At 44.1% G+C, this 14,416-nt stretch overlaps 7 non-coding genes across 7 annotated transcripts; 5 read left to right on the top strand and 2 right to left on the bottom strand.

Annotated features, from left to right (window-relative positions):
• Nucleotides 1-4,647: 4,647 nt before the first annotated feature.
• Nucleotides 4,648-4,720, bottom strand: TRNAT-CGU (transfer RNA threonine (anticodon CGU)). The gene has a single exon. It is a non-coding gene; the product is annotated as a tRNA-Thr (tRNA).
• Nucleotides 4,721-5,102: 382 nt separating this feature from the next.
• TRNAT-CGU (transfer RNA threonine (anticodon CGU)) lies at nt 5,103-5,175 on the bottom strand. Its single transcript has one exon. It is a non-coding gene; the product is annotated as a tRNA-Thr (tRNA).
• Nucleotides 5,176-5,738: 563 nt separating this feature from the next.
• On the top strand, nt 5,739-5,811 carry TRNAT-CGU (transfer RNA threonine (anticodon CGU)). The gene has a single exon. It is a non-coding gene; the product is annotated as a tRNA-Thr (tRNA).
• Nucleotides 5,812-6,648: 837 nt separating this feature from the next.
• On the top strand, nt 6,649-6,721 carry TRNAT-CGU (transfer RNA threonine (anticodon CGU)). The gene has a single exon. It is a non-coding gene; the product is annotated as a tRNA-Thr (tRNA).
• A 382-nt stretch (nt 6,722-7,103) lies between these two features.
• TRNAT-CGU (transfer RNA threonine (anticodon CGU)) lies at nt 7,104-7,176 on the top strand. The gene has a single exon. It is a non-coding gene; the product is annotated as a tRNA-Thr (tRNA).
• A 382-nt stretch (nt 7,177-7,558) lies between these two features.
• Nucleotides 7,559-7,631, top strand: TRNAT-CGU (transfer RNA threonine (anticodon CGU)). Its single transcript has one exon. It is a non-coding gene; the product is annotated as a tRNA-Thr (tRNA).
• Nucleotides 7,632-8,013: 382 nt separating this feature from the next.
• TRNAT-CGU (transfer RNA threonine (anticodon CGU)) lies at nt 8,014-8,086 on the top strand. Its single transcript has one exon. It is a non-coding gene; the product is annotated as a tRNA-Thr (tRNA).
• Nucleotides 8,087-14,416: the final 6,330 nt, after the last annotated feature.

The raw sequence follows: 14,416 nt of genomic DNA, 5'->3' as shown, positions 1-14,416 counted from the left end.
GCATGAAGCGACGTAACGGCAGACGGATCGGTAAATACCGGGCCAAAAGAAGCGACGTCGAACACGGTCATAAGTTCTTGAAACTCCCAGGTGACAAACTGTCGGAATATCATGCAACTGTGCAAAGACAGTCTGACCCATATGTTGTGGTATGACCAACAGCAGCTCAGGTCCGTCAGGATGCATGCTGTAGCGATATAAGACGCCATCTTGGAGCAGGAACATACGGAGAGACGGAGGAGTTGTGGGACCACTAAGCCGAAGGATTATATCTCTGAGGTGAGGATCACGGCGTTGCTGCTCTCCGATGTTGCTAAACGCGGAAAGTGCCAAAACGCAAGTAGACTCATCGCTCTCAGAAAGGTCTGCTGGGTCTACTGGATGACGCGACAAGCAATCATCATCCTCATGGTGGCGACCTGATTTGTAGACAACCGTGTAGGAATATTCCTGTAGCCGTAGAGCCCACCGGCCGAGACGTCCACTAGGATCTTTTAAGGACGACAACCAGCATAATGCGTGGTGATCAGTGACAACCGTGAACAGGCGCCCATACAAATACGGCTAAAATTTAGCCACTGTCCAGACGAGTGCGAGGCATTCGCGTTCTGTGATGGAGTAATTTCGCTGGCGATAACAGACGGCTAGCATATGCAATAACGCGCTCGCAGCCATGCTGTCGTTGTGCCAAAACGGCTCCGATTCCGTGGCCGCTGGCGTCGGTACGCAGTTCCGTTGGAGCGCATATATCAAAGTGGCCGAGAATCGGTGGCGTCGTAAGTCTACTCGTCAGTTCAACGAATGCTCTGGTTTGTTCAGGTCCCCACACAAAAGTCACATTTTTTTAGTAGTTCCGTGAGCGGTCGTGCGACGTCAGCAAAATTCCGCACAAATCTACGAAAGTAAGAACAAAGGCCCACAAAGCTTCGAACATTGTTCGCAGAGGCCGGCACAAGGAAATCCTTGACGGCACGGATTTTCTCAGGATCGGGACGAACACCAGAAGAATCGACAAGGTGTCCAAGGACAGTGAGCTGCCGGCGGCCAAAGTGACATTTGGACGAGTTTAGTTGGAGCCCTGCTTTGCGGAAAACCGAAAGAATTGTTGAGAGACGCTCGAGGTGAGTTTAGAAAGTTGGCGAAAAAACAATGACGTCATCAAGGTAACATAAGTTGATTGACCACTTGAAACCGTTAAGAAGAGCGTCCATCATTCGTTCGAATGTAGCTGGGGCATTGCATAACCCGAACGGCATTACTTTGAACTGATAGAGCCCGTCGGGAGTTATAAATGCCGTCTTTTCACGGTCCAGATCATCAACTGATATCTGCCAGTACCCGTAACGAAGGTCGATGCAAGAGAAATAATTTGCTCCACTAAGGCAGTCAAGAGCGTCGTCTATCCGCGGCAGAGGATACACGTCTTTTTTTTTGTAACCTTGTTGAGATTTCTGTAGTCGACACAGAAGCGCCAGCTGTTATCCTTCTTTCTCACAAGCACAACGGGCGAAGCCCAAGGACTTGAAGAAGGTTCAATGATGTCTCGGGCAAGCATCTTGTCGACTTCTTGCTGGATCACGTGGCGCTCGGTGGAGGAAAATCGATAGGGTCGCCGGTGTACTGGATTTGCATCACCGGTGTTGATTTGATGCTTTACGATGGTCGTTTGACCTAGGGGTCGGTCGCAGAGATCAAAGACGTCTTGATACGACGCAAGAAGGCCACGAAGCGCAGACACATGCTCGGCCGGGAGATGAGAGGCAATCATTCCAGTTATGCAGTCTAGTGTACTGCGCGACTGAATACTTGCAGATGACAGTGTATCCTCTGTTAAGGCCGATATGTGGTAGTCGCCGGCCGGGGCAAGAGTTGCAAGGGATATTCCTCGTGGCAGCACTTCAGAGCAAAGTCTAAAGTTCACAATAGGGAGACATGCCACGTTGTTCTTTATTGTGATGATGGTGTGGCGGAACGTAACATTGAGCGAACAGAGTACTGTAGGATTAGGTGAAATGACATAATCGCCGTCAGCCACAGGTGGATCAGAAGAGACGTCGATATACGTCACAGCTCGACAAGATAGGCGAACAAAGTCGGCGGAGCATAGCTTTGGCGGCGCAGGATCAGGAGGGTCAACGGCGTGTGGTAGGACAAGCTGAACAACACCAGCAGAACAGTCAATTAGGGCGGAATGCTCCGACAGAAAATCGAGTCCCAATATGATGTCATGTGGGCAGTGGTCTAGTACGTAAAACAGAACAGTGGTATGACGTCCAGCAACAGTGACACGGGCGGCACACATCCCGGTGACCGCTGGTGTTGCACGATCAGCTACTCGGACAAGAGTGATCGGAGCAGGAGTGAGCACTTTCTTGAGTCGAGCACAAAGGCTGGAGTTTATGACTGATATGTGAGCGCCGGTGTCAATTAGTACTGCCACAGAAGTACCGTCAACATTTACTTTAATCAAGTTGTTGTGTCCGGGTATCGTGTGTAGAGGAATTTCGGGTCGGATCGTCGAAGCAGGCTCACCTCTAGGAGCGGCGCCCGTCAGTTTTCCGAGGACTGGTGGTAGGAGGGTGAGGGGGAGCAACGTCGGTCAGTTGAGCGGGACATGCGTCCAGAGGGCGACGGGGAGCGGCTTGGTCGGGCGGGCCTGGATGGCGAAGCATCATCTTGTGCCGTGTAGATCGGCATCCGAGAGCCAGAAGGTGGACGTCAGGTGTTGGCATAATGCGACCATGGCTGCCAACCCCAGGAAGTGCGGCAATGACGTGAAATATGGCCCACTCGTCCACAGTTGAAGCAGATCGGCCTGTCATCGGAAGTTCGCCATTCTGCCGGGTTCCGGTAACGTGGGCGGTGGTTCGGTCCGCGGGACATATTAGGTGTACTGGGCAGTCGGTAGTCAGGTCGGTTAACGGGGCATAGCGTCTGAAGTACGGCGTTGGCCAGTTCCTGGCGTACGACCCTCTTGATTAAAGAAATCGTGGCGCGAGAATCATCAGGGGCCTCGACTTGGTCAGACAGGGGAGATGCTGCCTCGATTTCGTGGCGCACGATGCGCACGATATTGTCGGAAGCAGCAGGGGCTAGTGCCAAACGGGCGTCCTCGCAGGTTGATGTTGCAGCCGTGTTGGGAAGACGCGAAAAGTGTGGAGTGATACGGCGACTTTTCGCGTCTTCGAAGCGTCGGCAATCATTAATAACGTCGTCTATGGTCGATGAGTTTCGATATACGAGGAGATGGAACGCGTCATCGGCGATTCCTTTGAGGATGTGCGCGACCTTTTCAGATTCCGGCATCTTGTCATCAACCTTCCGGCAGAGGGCGAGCACATGTTGTATGTATGTGACGTACGACTCGGTGCCGGACTGGAGTCGGGACGCTAGTTCTTTTTGCGCAGCACGACGACGCCCGATGGGCTTGCCGAAGAGATCGATGAGTTTCTGCTTACAGATGTCCCAACTCGTGATATCTTCCTCGTGGTTGGAAAACCAAACTTTAGCTGTACCGTCAAGGTAGAAAATAATATTGGCCAACATGAGCATCGGATCCCAGTTGTAAAGAGCGCTCACCCTTTCGTACAGCTGAAGCCATTCCTCCACGTCAGTTATTTCACTGCCCGAAAATGTGCCTGGGTCACGCGGTTTAGTCAGGACGACGGTGCGGTTAGTAGCAGCTGGATGCGGTGCTGTTGGTTGCTGCGTAGTTGGACGAAGCACGGTTGGGGTAGTCTCCGAAGAATCCTCGTGTTCGTCTTGATCAGGCATCGCACAGGCAGCCAAGGAACGTCCGCTGCGTAGAATCGTCGTGGTGTTGACTGTGGGAAGACCCGCACTTCCACCAAAATGTTACGGGGAGCAGGCATCTGAAAAATGCCTTTACTTTTGGTAAACAGGCAGGCATACAATATGGAGCCCGGTCTGCACGAGCTCGCGCTAAACATCGTCCTCTTTTCTAGAATGTTCATTTGTGGCGCCCCGTAGCAATATATATAGCTATGTGGGCTTTTACGCCCCAAAACCACCATATGATTATGAGAGACGCCGTAGTGGAGGGCTCCGGAAATTTCGACCACTTGGGTTTTTTTAACGTGCACCCAAATCTGAGCACACGGGCCTACAACGTTTCCGCCTCCATCGGAAATGCAGCAGCCGGGATTCGATCCCGTGACCTGCGGGTCAGCAGCCGAGTACCACCACCGCGGCGGGTCAAGGATGGGTGGGTGCTGTATACTAACGCATCGCGACCAGGTGCGTCGCGCCGCTCAAGCTAGCACAGACGTAAATCAAGGGCCCCACCCACCGGCTCTCTAAGCAATATATATATATATATATATATATATATATATATATATATATATATATATATATATCAATATATATAATCAAGGGCCCCACCCACCGGCTCTCTAAGCAATATATATATATATATATATATATATATATATATATATATATATATATATATATATATATATATATATAAGGGAAAGAAGTGTATACCTAAGGGCTCGTTTTCCGTGTTTTTAACACAATAATAATGAGATATAACAGACAGTAATGCCAAGGAATGTACAGGGGAAGTTATTAACATTAATGGAATGTAAATAAGAAGAAAGAAAAGTGGATGAAAAAATTACCAACTGTAAGCAGGAATCGAACCTACGACCTTCGAATTACGCGTTCGATGCTCTAACCACTGAGCTATTACAGCGGCACTCCCTCCATCCACTTTTTTGGGTTTATCTGTGAATTTAGAAGTAGGAGCGACAGTCAGCGCCATCTATAAGCCAAACAACGAGTGTGAAAACACTCTTATGCGCATGTTTGGCGTCACGTAGCACGTGAACTTATTATGAGCGGGCAGCTGATTAATTGTCCCTCTTATACAACCTAAACACACCAAGTCTGCCAGTACGAGACCCTCGTTCAATGAAATAAGGGAAAGAAGTGTATACCTAAGGGCTCGTTTTCCGTGTTTTTAACACAATAATAATGAGATATAACAGACAGTAATGCCAAGGAATGTACAGGGGAAGTTATTAACATTAATGGAATGTAAATAAGAAGAAAGAAAAGTGGATGAAAAAATTACCAACTGTAAGCAGGAATCGAACCTACGACCTTCGAATTACGCGTTCGATGCTCTAACCACTGAGCTATTACAGCGGCACTCCCTCCATCCACTTTTTTGGGTTTATCTGTGAATTTAGAAGTAGGAGCGACAGTCAGCGCCATCTATAAGCCAAACAACGAGTGTGAAAACACTCTTATGCGCATGTTTGGCGTCACGTAGCACGTGAACTTATTATGAGTGGGCAGCTGATTAATTGTCCCTCTTATACAACCTAAACACACCAAGTCTGCCAGTACGAGACCCTCGTTCAATGAAATAAGGGAAAGAAGTGTATACCTAAGGGCTCGTTTTCCGTGTTTTTAACACAATAATAATGAGATATAACAGACAGTAATGCCAAGGAATGTACAGGGGAAGTTATTAACATTAATGGAATGTAAATAAGAAGAAAGAAAAGTGGATGAAAAAATTACCAACTGTAAGCACGAATCGAACCTACGACCTTCGAATTACGCGTTCGATGCTCTAACCACTGAGCTATTACAGCGGCACTCCCTCCATCCACTTTTTTGGGTTTATCTGTGAATTTAGAAGTAGGAGCGACAGTAAGCGCCATCTATAAGCCAAACAACGAGTGTGAAAACACTCTTATGCCGCTGTAATAGCTCAGTGGTTAGAGCATCGAACGCGTAATTCGAAGGTCGTAGGTTCGATTCCTGCTTACAGTTGGTAATTTTTTCATCCACTTTTCTTTCTTCTTATTTACATTCCATTAATGTTAATAACTTCCCCTGTACATTCCTTGGCATTACTGTCTGTTATATCTCATTATTATTGTGTTAAAAACACGGAAAACGAGGCCTTAGGTATACACTTCTTTCCCTTATTTCATTGAACGTGGGTCTCGTACTGGCAGACTTGGTGTGTTTAGGTTGTATAAGAGGGACAATTAATCAGCTGCCCGCTCATAATAAGTTCACGTGCTACGTGACGCCAAACATGCGCATAAGAGTGTTTTCACACTCGTTGTTTGGCTTATAGATGGCGCTGACTGTCGCTCCTACTTCTAAATTCACAGATAAACCCAAAAAAGTGGATGGAGGGAGTGCCGCTGTAATATCTCAGTGGTTAGAGCATCGAACGCGTAATTCGAAGGTCGTAGGTTCGATTCCTGCTTACAGTTGGTAATTTTTTCATCCACTTTTCTTTCTTCTTATTTACATTCCATTAATGTTAATAACTTCCCCTGTACATTCCTTGGCATTACTGTCTGTTATATCTCATTATTATTGTGTTAAAAACACGGAAAACGAGCCCTTAGGTATACACTTCTTTCCCTTATTTCATTGAACGAGGGTCTCGTACTGGCAGACTTGGTGTGTTTAGGTTGTATAAGAGGGACAATTAATCAGCTGCCCGCTCATAATAAGTTCACGTGCTACGTGACGCCAAACATGCGCATAAGAGTGTTTTCACACTCGTTGTTTGGCTTATAGATGGCGCTGACTGTCGCTCCTACTTCTAAATTCACAGATAAACCCAAAAAAGTGGATGGAGGGAGTGCCGCTGTAATAGCTCAGTGGTTAGAGCATCGAACGCGTAATTCGAAGGTCGTAGGTTCGATTCCTGCTTACAGTTGGTAATTTTTTCATCCACTTTTCTTTCTTCTTATTTACATTCCATTAATGTTAATAACTTCCCCTGTACATTCCTTGGCATTACTGTCTGTTATATCTCATTATTATTGTGTTAAAAACACGGAAAACGAGCCCTTAGGTATACACTTCTTTCCCTTATTTCATTGAACGAGGGTCTCGTACTGGCAGACTTGGTGTGTTTAGGTTGTATAAGAGGGACAATTAATCAGCTGCCCGCTCATAATAAGTTCACGTGCTACGTGACGCCAAACATGCGCATAAGAGTGTTTTCACACTCGTTGTTTGGCTTATAGATGGCGCTGACTGTCGCTCCTACTTCTAAATTCACAGATAAACCCAAAAAAGTGGATGGAGGGAGTGCCGCTGTAATAGCTCAGTGGTTAGAGCATCGAACGCGTAATTCGAAGGTCGTAGGTTCGATTCCTGCTTACAGTTGGTAATTTTTTCATCCACTTTTCTTTCTTCTTATTTACATTCCATTAATGTTAATAACTTCCCCTGTACATTCCTTGGCATTACTGTCTGTTATATCTCATTATTATTGTGTTAAAAACACGGAAAACGAGCCCTTAGGTATACACTTCTTTCCCTTATTTCATTGAACGAGGGTCTCGTACTGGCAGACTTGGTGTGTTTAGGTTGTATAAGAGGGACAATTAATCAGCTGCCCGCTCATAATAAGTTCACGTGCTACGTGACGCCAAACATGCGCATAAGAGTGTTTTCACACTCGTTGTTTGGCTTATAGATGGCGCTGACTGTCGCTCCTACTTCTAAATTCACAGATAAACCCAAAAAAGTGGATGGAGGGAGTGCCGCTGTAATAGCTCAGTGGTTAGAGCATCGAACGCGTAATTCGAAGGTCGTAGGTTCGATTCCTGCTTACAGTTGGTAATTTTTTCATCCACTTTTCTTTCTTCTTATTTACATTCCATTAATGTTAATAACTTCCCCTGTACATTCCTTGGCATTACTGTCTGTTATATCTCATTATTATTGTGTTAAAAACACGGAAAACGAGCCCTTAGGTATACACTTCTTTCCCTTATTTCATTGAACGAGGGTCTCGTACTGGCAGACTTGGTGTGTTTAGGTTGTATAAGAGGGACAATTAATCAGCTGCCCGCTCATAATAAGTTCACGTGCTACGTGACGCCAAACATGCGCATAAGAGTGTTTTCACACTCGTTGTTTGGCTTATAGATGGCGCTGACTGTCGCTCCTACTTCTAAATTCACAGATAAACCCAAAAAAGTGGATGGAGGGAGTGCCGCTGTAATAGCTCAGTGGTTAGAGCATCGAACGCGTAATTCGAAGGTCGTAGGTTCGATTCCTGCTTACAGTTGGTAATTTTTTCATCCACTTTTCTTTCTTCTTATTTACATTCCATTAATGTTAATAACTTCCCCTGTACATTCCTTGGCATTACTGTCTGTTATATCTCATTATATATATATATATATATATATATATATATATATATATATATATATATATATATATATATATATATATATGTGTGTGTGTGTGTGTGTGTGTGTGTGTGTGTGTGGGATGCTACGATACGATGACTGGGCGACGTAGCCTGGCTCATACGCCATGTTTATTCCATACTGTGACTTCTTCTTTCTCTGCTTCTACCAACCGTCGCTTCATACGTCACATGATTCCCCCTCCCCCCGAAAGATGGCACTGGTTACAAACTATAACAAATTAAAGAAGTCAATGAACAAAACAATGCCCAAACTCAGTTTCACGTCCAGACGGAGTTCCAAAGTGTCACTAAATCTTCAAGGCCGATTCAGCAGAATTTTATGACAACTCTGGTGGGCGAGGTTGACTATTGCGTTCTGGCCAACAGAAGCACGCCTTGAACGTAGAAATTACTGATGACACAGCTATTCTTGTCATGAATGAACAAGTGTCGAACTACTTGTAGCATTTGAGAGTCGGATGTCGTAGGCACGAAGTTCTCCGTCGTAGACGCTGCTTTCTGTGTCGTGGCTGAGACAGAACGAGTGCTTGCAGCCTGCATGTGCGAGAACCAAAGCTGATGGTATGATGCCTTTGTTCCTTCATAGTACACGTGGTAGCTGAAAGTCTCTTTCGTAGCTTTCTGTGGTCTTCTCTCAGTTTGTTGAATCGTAGACACGGCGTTGAGAACTGGTGCAGAAAACTTTGTCGACGTTGCTTTTTGTTAAGATGGTTTAAGAATTGACTATGTCTTTGCTTCTTTAATTGGTGTTGTCTCCGATTAAGCCACAAGTATACTCGTGATGAGGTTTCACTTGTTCGCTGTTTTTGTTCGAGTAAGCGTTGTAGTGCCTGGGGTTCTTGGAGTTGCATTTGTTTAAATTGCTCGTTTTTTCGTGAAAGTTGGTCAGATGGGTATCTTTCAGGAACATGAGTCTCCTTTTCTTTGCGCAATGTTGTGATCACTAGATAGTCGGCAGTCGATACTCTACTGCTGGGCTCGTTTTGCGATGAAAGCAGCGTGACAGGCTGATGAGAAAGCTCCCAAAATAATTGTGCGTCATCATTGATTGTAAATGCTTCTGTCAGTTGACAATGTTCTGGCATTGGCGGATTCGAAACTTCTGCAGTGCTTCGTCTCGCATGTGTGTTGTCACTTGACGATGAGGGCACAACAGACATGGCTTGAGGTGGTTCAGATGGCGTATGTTTTTCTATTTGCAGCGTGATTAGTCTGAGAATGTCTGTAGAAAGACTCTGGTCCGGAACGTTGAAGTGTGGGCTGGTATTGTGAGGATTCACCAGCTCGTCCCGCGTAAAAGCCGTCGCACGTTCGGAACCATCTGGGCCTTGTGTGTCACACGAAGCATCAAGGGGTTCTGGTGGTTCAGTAAAATCTGAAGTGTTGGGGTGCAGTGAACCCGTTGAAAATGCCAATTTCATTGCTCTTGGGAAAGCCGGGTTTAGGTTCAGTCTTTTGGCGAAATGGTCTAGATTCCTTTCGGTATACGGACGCTTTACCTTTTCTTTTGCGACGTGCAACTCATCAGTCGGTGTTTGAATGCGTGACGTTTTTTCGGAAGAATCATATGATGGCACAATGGTGGTATATTTTCTCTGAGGTCTCGTTTGGAAAATAGGCTTAAAGCGGGAAGACTTCGCGTATTTGTCATAGTTGAGTTGAAAAGCCTTCAGCTGATGAGGTATAGACAGGTGTTCATCGTATTCCTTGAAACGGCTGATCATTTTTTCTTTGATCTTTTTCCAAGACTCATCGTTCTCGAAGATGTGGGGGAGGTAAAACTTGAATGCCTCACCTGAGATGTAGTCAGTGAAGTTTATGATCATCTCCCGTTGCGACCAGGATGCAGCGGCAGCATGGAGCTCGAAAAGGTCGAACCAGTCCTGTACGGGTCCGTCGTCCGCTGATCCGGTGTACTTGGGGATGTCAAGGTCGTCTGATGGTGTTGTCATAATGCTGGTCTTGGTGTAGTGTTGGGATGTACTTTCGTGGTCCACGTTCGGTCACTGCGTCTTGCTGAGACGTTCGAAGATGGTGGCCGGTTGATAATGTGGCCGCCAGGTCTTTATCCCGCCAACTCGTGTGATGCTACGATGACTGGGCGACTAGGCCTGGCTCACACGCCATGTTTATTCCATACTGGGACTTCTTCCTTCTCTGCTTCTACCAACCGTCGCTTCATACGTCACACACACACACACACACACACACACACACACACACACACACACACACACACACACACACATATATATATATATATATATATATATATATGGGAAGAAGTGTATACCTAAGGGCTCGTTTTTCTGTGTTTTGACACAATATAATGAGATCTAACAGACAATAATGCCAAGGAATGTATAAGGGAAGTTATTAGAACAAATGGAATGTAAATAAGAAAAAAAGTGGGTCAAAAAATAACCAGCCTTGAGCAGGAATCGAACCTACGACCTTTGAATAACGCGTTCGATGCTCTCTCTCTCTCTCTCTCTCTCTCTCTCTATATATATATATATATATATATATATATATATATATATATATATATATATATATATATATATATATATATATATATAATAAACGTCGTTATAGCTATGTGGACTCGCGATTAGCCCTCGCCCCTCACCCGCAACCAATAGAAGCCATTCCTCCAGAGGAGGTTCATAAATGAGAGAGAGAGAAGGAAAAATTGGTAGGGCAGGTAAGCACTCCTTTGCTTACCCCACTTTCCTGGTAGGGCTCCTACATTTCTTGGAGTTCACCTTCTGCTTTAAATACATTCGCTCCAATACTCTTGCTCTCTATAAGTAGTATTTTCTGAGGGTGGCGATGCTTCCATAACACTCTAGCCTCGCGTTTTTTAATATACGACCTTCAGGCGCAAATTAGGATGCACTGTCAGTACCAACGTGTCAGAATCACATAACATAATTCGAAGGCACTCAGTATTACTTCAAGAAAGAAAATGAAGTAAACTGTTGTTTTGCGCGAGTATCTATAATGAATTGTAATTCACATATAATTAAATACCTCATTATTCTGCAGGCAGTCATGTGTTCCATATTGACATTAAAAGACTGAAATCATGGGCTCCAATTTTGTGCTAAGTAATTTGTTGATTGCATTCATTACAAGAAAACAAAAGCAATACTTTTGACGTTTGCTCTGGAACGTGGCGCGTCGAACGACCAGTCGTAGTCACCTTCAGCAAAGTGACGGGCTATACGTAGCCACCGCCGCTGAAGGGGATATACTGACACGACACTCAAGCCTCGTGGTAGAGCTTTCGCAATGTCATTGTTCTTTGTGCGAGGAATTAGTAGTTTTTGAAAAATTATATAGGCGCATATCAAGCTCTTTTACTGTTTGTCAAATTATTCAGACAAAATGAAACGTTCAGAAATGGCGGGAAGATGAGAAAGAAAAACGTGAGCTCCAATTTCTGACAATGTTCGAATAATCGTGCCGAATTGTAGGAAGTGACATGTAGACAAAGCACCTTTAACAACGCGAAAAAGATCCTACCAGAATACTTAAAATAGACAAGGTAATGGATATAAATTCAGCAGTGGTAGCTAATTATTGTCGTCACGGCAAGTTGTTTTTTTTTTTTGAACCAAACTCCGACGTAGCCCTACTTCTGCGTTAGGCAGCGGGCATATCCCAGCACGTCGCGGTCCTTCAACGACCCTTGAAGGCTTAATACCTAGCCAAGTAAAAGCTAACGTAAAGAACTTCCTTCGCTCAGAAGGGTCCAAGTTCGGGCGAGTTGATGCTTCATCCTTGCGAGCACCACGTTCACTTTCCCCGCGTATGCTGCTGTGTCTGTTCTTCTATGTACCACGCTGGTACTATCAGCGTCAAGTGAAACCGTAACAGCGGCAAGCCTTCGCCATGGTATAGTGCACACCATCCAGTTATCACCATTCAGAGTCCATGGTGATAAGTGGACGGCGTGCATTATATACCATTGTAACCAAATAAAACTATAGAGAATATGCTCAACCCCGGAACGAGATCCGAAAATCTACGCTCTAAAAAAGCCAGACAGTTTAAACGATTTAACCTGTCAAAGTGGTAGTTCCAGCATAAAGGATTGCGTTTCGTTTTTCTTCGAGGATGCATGTCCACTGTTTGTGTGATGGGGCAACACGAGTCTGGTGGTTTTATTTAGTAAATTTCACACTCTAGTTTTTTTGTACAGTTTTTTTGTCGTCTTGTTGCTTTTCGTCCGCTTCATTGTATTATGAATGCATTTGGTTTTTACCTATTTCCAGTTTTCTCATCGCAGCTTTGAGCCTGTTCCGTTCTTTAGAGCGTAATCAACTCCCCTCATGTTATGCCTTCATGAGTGTTCACTGTTGATATACATCAAAAGCCTTACCTTGTCTGTTGTTGACGCTTTCATCTTTTGAGGTTCTTTAATGAGGCTTTTCGCCTCCTTGGAGAGCCTTCCACTGTCTTGTATAATGACTATACCTCTTACTTCGATTGCACATTCCCTAATATTAGCAGTAAGATTATCATTCATTGTTTCAACGCTAAGGTCAGTTCCTTGGTTAGAGCCTATTCTGAAGTAAATCTCTAGATTCCTGAAGTTTACCTCTCAGCGCTAGCTTTAAATTGGACTTTCTGGAAATTATTTTCGGCAGTTCCTTCCTTAAGTATATAAGCGAATTCGAGACCTTATCAATCTGCAGTCTATGCATGGGATCTTGTCAACAAGTTTCACATCCTCTTCGAGTATGAATTCTTTTTCCTGTTTCTTTTTATATATTACACTACGGCCTCAATCGGCCCTTGCAAGACTGGTTGCATAAGTAAAAATTTCAACAAAAAGACAATCATGAACATAAATGAGCAGTTTGCACTTCAGTAACAAATGATTAGCACAATTCACAACACCATCAGGTAATTTGTTCCAGTAGGAGCTTGCTGAAGAAAATAGCGAAAATTTGTGCGTTTTGACGCGGCTTGAAGGTTGTCTTATTGTTTTACAGAGATTGGTTGTGGACGAGTGCAGAAATGTATGACGTAAATAACGTGACTTTGGAATTTCGAAATGATCATTGTACCGAAGAAAAACATTTAGGCTTCGAAACAATTCTTCATTGCGTCACAGGTTTGAGGTTTGATTTCACAAATAGCTTTTAGATGCTGCATTGTCTATAATTAACAGAGTACCTGAATCTAGTGGCTCGTTTTCATATTGGCTCAGTTGTATCAGTTAAGTGTTTTTCGTAGGGGCTTCAGATAAAATCAACATACTCTAATGTTGATCTAACAAATGTTTTGTAGGCATTTAACTTCACATGCGGTCGAGTGTAACGTAGCTTTCTTCGTAAGAAAGTTGGTTTGCATTGGGCGGTCTGAGAGATAGAGGAGATGTGAAGTTCCTAATTAACATAAGACGTGAGGATAAGGCCCGAGTATTTTAACTCATGGCATTTTTGGAGTGTGGTGTTACCAACAGTATAATTGAAATTTATTGGAGTTTTCTTGTTCAGGAAAGTAATATATACATTTGGTTTTTGGCGCGTCAAGTCTGCTGCGCCGTGTACTCTACTATAAATAAATATATTGCAATAAATTATGCAATTGGATTTGATCCTATAGTTGACGGGCTACTGTGTATATTGTGTTTGCTGATGACTGTGCATACACAGTCATTCGCAAAAAAGCCGTATTATGACCATTTCATGTACATCTAATTACATCGTTATCGTTATTATACATATGAAATGGAATAGGAAGAAGAACGGACCCATGCGGGACCCCTGAGTAAACTTGAATCTGCTTCCCATGGGACGCCTTGCGTTCGATTTGTTAATGGACTTAAGATTTAACAAACTATTTCACGGTTTGTACCGCATTCTAATAGTTTTGTAAGCAAATAATGATGCTCAACAACGTCGTACGCTTTAGAAAAATTTAAATATTTAAATAGCGCCTATTTTGAATCCACCGTTAATTGCATTCGCAGTTTTATATGTTCAGCGAGTTGTGTTACAGTTGAACAGTCCGATTTAAATTCAAGTTGTCGACTGTAAAGTAGCTCGTTGTTTTCTAAGCAGAGTAAGATGGCTTTAAAAAATACGTGTTCCGCTAATGTGCAACAAGTATTGGTTAATGAGACTAGAAGATAAATATTGTTCATTTCGAACCGGATGTGCA

Source organism: Rhipicephalus microplus, chromosome X (genome assembly GCF_043290135.1).
Source record: "Rhipicephalus microplus isolate Deutch F79 chromosome X, USDA_Rmic, whole genome shotgun sequence".
Taxonomy (NCBI): Eukaryota; Metazoa; Arthropoda; class Arachnida; order Ixodida; family Ixodidae; genus Rhipicephalus; species Rhipicephalus microplus.
This window is presented reverse-complemented; position numbering and strand designations above follow the sequence as displayed.